Raw genomic sequence first — 6619 nt, 5'->3', positions numbered from 1 at the left:
TGAAACAATGCGGAATAGTTTCACAACTCACGCCACCTGGAACACCACAACGAAATGGTGTGTCCGAACGTCGTAATCGTACTTTACTTGATATGGTGCTATCTATGATGTCTCTTACCGATTTACCGCTATCATTTTGGGGTTATGCTTTAGAGACGGCCGCATTCACGTTAAATAGGGCACCATCAAAATCCGTTGAGACGACGCCTTATGAACTGTGGTTTGGCAAGAAACCAAAGTTGTCGTTTCTTAAAGTTTGGAGTTACGATGCTTATGTGAAGAAACTTCAACCAGATAAGCTTGAACCCAAATCGGAGAAATGTGTCTTCATAGGATACCCAAAAGAGACTGTTGGGTACACCTTCTATCACAGATCCGAAGGCAAAACATTCGTTGCTAAGAATGGATCCTTTCTAGAGAAGGATTTTCTCTCGAAAGAAGTGAGTGGGAGGAAAGTAGAACTTGGTGAGGTAATTGTACCTTTTCCCTTATTGGAAAGTAGTTCATCACATAAACCAGTTCCAGTGATTCCTACACCAATTAGTGAGGAAGCTAATGATACTGATCATGAAACTTCAAATCAAGTTTCTGCAGAACCTCGTAGGTCCACCAGAGTAAGATCCGCACCAGAGTGGTACGGTAATCCTATTCTGGAAGTCATGTTACTTGACCATGATGAACCTATGAACTATGAGGAAGCGATGATGAGCCCAGATTCCGCAAAATGGCTAGAGGCCATGAAATCTGAGATGGGATCCATGTATGAAAACAAAGTATGGACTTTGGTTGACTTGCCCGATGATCGGCAAGCCATTGAGAATAAATGGATCTTTAAGAAGAAGACTGACGCTGATGGTAATGTTACTATCTATAAAGCTCGACTTGTTGCGAAAGGTTTTCGACAAGTTCAAGGGGTTGACTATGATGAGACTTTCTCACCCGTAGCGATGCTTAAGTCTGTCCGAATCATGTTGGCTATTGCTGCGTTTCATGATTATGAAATTTGGCAAATGGATGTCAAGACTGCATTCTTGAATGGATTTCTAGAAGAAGAGTTGTATATGATGCAGCCGGAAGGTTTTGTTGATCCAAAAGGTGCTGACAAAGTGTGCAAGCTCCAGCGTTCCATTTATGGACTGGTGCAAGCATCTCGGAGTTGGAATAAATGCTTTGCTAGTGTGATCAAAGCATATGGTTTTATACAGACTTTTGGAGAAGCATGTATTTACAAGAAAGTGAGTGGGAGCTCTGTAGCATTTCTAATTTTATATGTTGATGACATATTATTAATTGGAAATGATATAGAATTTCTGGATAGCATCAAGGGATACTTGAATAAAAGTTTTTCAATGAAAGACCTCGGTGAAGATGCTTACATATTGGGCATCAAGATCTATAGAGATAGATCAAGACGCTTAATAGGACTTTCACAAAGCACATACCTTGACAAAATTTTGAAAAAGTTCAAAATGGATCAGGCAAAGAAAGGATTCTTGCCTGTTCTACAAGGTGTGAAGTTGAGTCAAACTCAATGCCCGACCACAGCAGAAGATAGAGAGAAAATGAAGAATGTTCCCTATGCTTCAGCCATAGGCTCTATCATGTATGCAATGCTGTGTACTAGACCTGACGTATGCTTAGCAATAAGTTTGGCAGGGAGGTACCAAAGTAATCCAGGAGTGGGTCACTTGACAGCGGTCAAGAACATCCTGAAATACCTGAAAAGGACTAAGGATATGTTTCTCGTATATGGAGGTGACAAAGAGCTAGTCGTAAATGGTTACGTCGATGCAAGCTTTGACACTAATCCGGACGATTCCAAATCGCAAACCGGATACGTGTTTATATTAAACGGTGGAGCGGTAAGTTGGTGTAGTTCTAAACAAAGCGTCGTAGCGGGATCTACATGTGAAGCAGAGTACATAGCTGCTTCTGAAGTAGTGAATGAAGGAGTTCATTTCCGATCTAGGTGTCATACCTAGTGCATCGGGACCAATGAAGATCTTCTGTGACAATACTTTTGCAATTTCCTTGGCAAAGGAATCCAGATTTCACAAGAGGAACAAGCACATCAAGAGACGCTTCAATTCCATTTGGGACCAAGTCCAAGTGGGAGACATAGAGATTTGCAAAATACATACGGATTTGAATGTTGCAGACCCGTTGACTAAGCCTCTCTCACGAGCAAAACATGATCAGCACCAAGACTCCATGGGTGTTAGAATCATTACTATGTAATCTAGATTATTGACTCTAGTGCAAGTGGGAGACTGAAGGAAATATGCCCTAGAGGCAATAATAAAGTTATTATTTATTTCCTCATATCATGATAAATGTTTATTATTCATGCTAGAATTGTATTAACCGGAAACATGATACATGTGTGAATACATAGACAAACATATAGTCACTAGTATGCCTCTACTTGACTAGCTCATTAATCAAAGATGGTTATGTTTCCTAACCATAGACATGTGTTGTCATTTGATTAATGGGATCACATCATTAGGAGAATGATGTGATTGACATGACCCATTCCGTTAGCCTAGCACTTGATCGTTTAGTATATTGCTATTGCTTTCTTCATGACTTATACAAAGTTCCTACAACTATGAGATTGTGCAACTCCCGTTTACCGGAAGAACACTTTGTGTGCTACCAAACGTCACAACATAACTGGGTGATCATAAAGGTGCTCTACAGGTGTTTCCGAAGGTACATGTTGGGTTGGCATAATTCGAGATTAGGATTTGTCACTCCGATTGTTGAAGAGGTATCTCTAGGCCCTCTCGGTAATACTCATCACCTAAGCCTTGCAAGCATGTAACTAATGAGTTAGTTATGAGATGATGTATTACAGAACGAGTAAAGAGACTTGCCAGTAACGAGATTGAACTAGGTATTGGATACCGACGATCAAATCTCGGGCAAGTAACATACCGATGACAAAGGGAACAACGTATGTTGTTATGCGGTTTGACCGATAAAGATCTTCGTAGAATATGTAGGAACCAATATGGGCATCCAGGTCCCGCTATTGGTTATTGACCGAGAATGGTTTTAGGTCATGTCTACATAGTTCTCGAACCCGTAGGGTCCGCACGCTTAACATTTCGATGACAGTTTTATTATGAGTTTATAAGTTTTGATGTACCGAAGTTTGTTCGGAGTCCCGGATGTGATCACGGGCATGACGAGGAGTCTCGGAATGGTCGAGACATAAAGATTGATATATTGGAAGCCTATGTTTGGACATCGGAATGGTTCCAGGTGAAATTGACATTTTACCAGAGTACCGGGAGGTTACCGGAACCCCCCGGGGGGTTAATGGGCCTACATGGGCCAAGAGGGAGAAGAGGGAAGGAGCCAGGAGGGGGCCGCGCGCCCCTCCCCCTCCTAATCCGAATAGGACAAGGGAAGGGGGGCGGCGCCCCCCCTTTCCTTCCCCTCTTCCTCCTCTTTCCCCTTTCTCTCCTACTCCTACTTGGAAAAGGGGAGTCCTACTCCCGGTGGGAGTAGGACTCCCCCCTTGGCGCGCCCCCTAGGCCGGCGGCCTCCTCCCCTGGCTCCTTTATATACGGGGGCGGGGGGCACCCCATAGACACACAAGTTGATCTACGGATCGTTCCTTAGCCGTGTGCGGTGCCCCCCCTCCACCATATTCCACCTCGGTCATATCGTCGCGAAGCTTAGGCGAAGCCCTGCGCCGGTAGAGCATCAACATCGTCACCACGCCGTCGTGCTGACGGAACTCATCTCCGGAGCTCGGCTGGATCGGAGGCCGGAGATCATCATCGAGCTGAACGTGTGCTGAACTCGGAGGCCCCGTACATTCGGTGCTTGGATCGGTCGGATCGTGAAGACGTACGACTACATCAACCGCGTTGTGATAACGCTTCCGCTTACGGTCTACGAGGGTACGTGGACATACACTCTCCCCTCTCGTTGCTATATCATCACCATGATCTTGCGTGTGCGTAGGAAATTTTTTGAAATTACTACGTTCCCCAACACTCAGGGCAACACCGGATAAGCTAAGCGTACAGGTACCGACGTAACCCAAGTTTCCAAGGGATGGTCCCGCACGGTGCTCTAGTTTGGACCAACACTTAGACAAGCACTGGCCCGGGGGGCTATAATAAAGATGACCCTCGAGAGAGCGACTCCCAAGGGAAAAGTAGGTGGTGGTGAGGCAAATGGTAAAACCAAGGTTGGGCCTTGCTGGAGGAGTTTTATTCAAAGCGAACTATCGAGGGGATCCCATAAATCACCCAACCACGTAAGGAACACAAAATCAAGGAACATAACACCGGTATGACGGAAACTAGGGTGGCAAGAGTGGAACAAGTCACCAGGCATAAGGCCGAGCCTTCCACCCTTTACCAAGTATATAAGGTGCATTAATTAAACAAAAGATATTGTGATATCCCAAAATATCCATGTTCCAACAAGGAACGAACTTCATCTTCACCTGCAACTAGCAACGCTATAAGAGGGGCTGAGCAAAAGCGGTGACATAGCCAAACAACGGTTTGCTAGGAAGGGTGTCAAAGGTTAGAGGTTCATGGCAATTTGGGAGGCTTGAAGAGAAAATGATAGGTAACACAGCATAGTGATAGAACGAAGCAACTAGCATAGCAATGATAGTAGTGAGATCCAGGGTAGCGGTCATCTTGCCTGAAATCCCGCAAGGAAGAAGAACGAGTCCATGAAGAAGATGAAGCCACGAAGACGAACCAAGCGTAGACAAACGAATCCTCACGATTGCAACGAAACAGGAACTATCGAGAAGAAGCACACAACATGGTAAACACACCACACATAAACAAGACATGATGCACAACAAGCATGATGCATGACAAAGCTACATGGAGCTACTCGTGGCAAGAGAGGATGCATACAAGAATAACACATCAAAGCAAGTTTAAATGAGGCCGGGAACAACATATAACAATTCCGGTAAGTCCTCATATGCAAGTTTCAAAGTTGGTCCAGATCTGAATAAACCTTATCTTCAAGTTGTTAAACAGCAAGTTAAGATGCACCAATAGGATCTACACGAAATTCTAGTCAAGTTACATATAAAGTTCATTTAATTCGGAGCTACGGCCTAGAAGATATGAGCAAAACAAGTTCAACAAGGCATTGATGCAAAATGCATACAAACATCAAGAAAACACCTCAAAATAATGATGCAATATGATAATATGAAACTACATGCAAAATCAAGAAAGTTTCATATAGAGCACACTCAAAACGGAGCAACGGTTCAACACATACACTCTATACAAAGCATAACAACAATCTGTCCAAAACAGCAACTAGGCATATTGCAAGCATCAAAACAATATGCTACAGCACCCCAACATATTAACAAAAGGCATGGGCATGAATTACAGGTAAAGCATAACAAAACATGAATACTGAGCTAACTCCAGAAACCACTAGCGCATGCTCAAAAAGGCATGGGAAGATTGCAAATAATAACAGTTTCAGACTTATCAGGAAATAACATCAGGTTGCAATGTTTAGAGCTATCAAACAACATGCTACAGGAACTTATCATGGCAACCAAAGGCATGGCATGAATCTAAAAATTGCATAGAACAAAAGTCCCTTACTGGCCATGAGCCAAAAAGGATTAGAAGATATGATGGCACCCATGTAAACATGGCAAGTTATAACACAGATTCATACATGGCAGGAACAACAATAAGTAGGCATGTTGGTGAGCTTGAACCACTCATCACAGAGCAATACATGGCATGGCAAGGCAACCAACAGTAAGAAGGCATGTTTATGAAGCTAATCATGGCAATAGAAAGTTCATACGGTGCATGGATCACTAGAAAAAAGCACATGGCCAAAACTGAACTTCATGTTAACAGGTTGACAGCAACATTATTTAGCAACTTTGGAGCAAGATTACAACAAGTTACAGTAGGATATAATTACAACCAGGGGCATGAATGGATAGAGAAAGACATGTATAACAAATCATCCTTAGTGAACATCTCCAAATTATGCATAGAATGACTTGTAGCAGCAGGTTTACATAGCAACAAAATATAACAGAATCAGCCTAGCAAAACAGCAACAACAAGTACCCTACTTAACAAGCTTGATGCACTCAGTATAATATTCACAAAAATACATGGATGGCACCACTGTGAAGATGGCATGACATAGATCAAAACACATGTAGAGCTCAAGTTCATAGGATGCACACATCAATCATGGTAAAAATGACAAAAATGCATGTTCTGATAAGAATCTGAAACTAACATCACATAGCCCTCTTCCAACAGCATTTCGGGCATCAAGATGAGCTCAAATGAAAATGATGCAGTGAGATGAAATGATGTACTCATTGAGACGAACAATTCGGTATGCTACACGCCCAAAACGGAGCCACGGGTGCAGAGTTATGGTGCAATGAACATGCAACAAATTACTGACAGAAAAAATGACTTGGTGGATTTCGGGGGAGAAAGAAGTCAACCCTAGTCTCAGATCTGGATCCAGCTCAGGTCGCACGGATCGAGGCGGCGCCGGAGACTCGCCGGAGAAGAGGACGGCTGGAGGAGGACGGGCCGGCCGGGCAGAGGCGGCGGCCGGG

The sequence above is a fragment of the Triticum aestivum genome, chromosome 6B (assembly GCF_018294505.1).
Source record: "Triticum aestivum cultivar Chinese Spring chromosome 6B, IWGSC CS RefSeq v2.1, whole genome shotgun sequence".
NCBI lineage: Eukaryota > Viridiplantae > Streptophyta > Magnoliopsida > Poales > Poaceae > Triticum > Triticum aestivum.
This window is presented reverse-complemented; position numbering follows the sequence as displayed.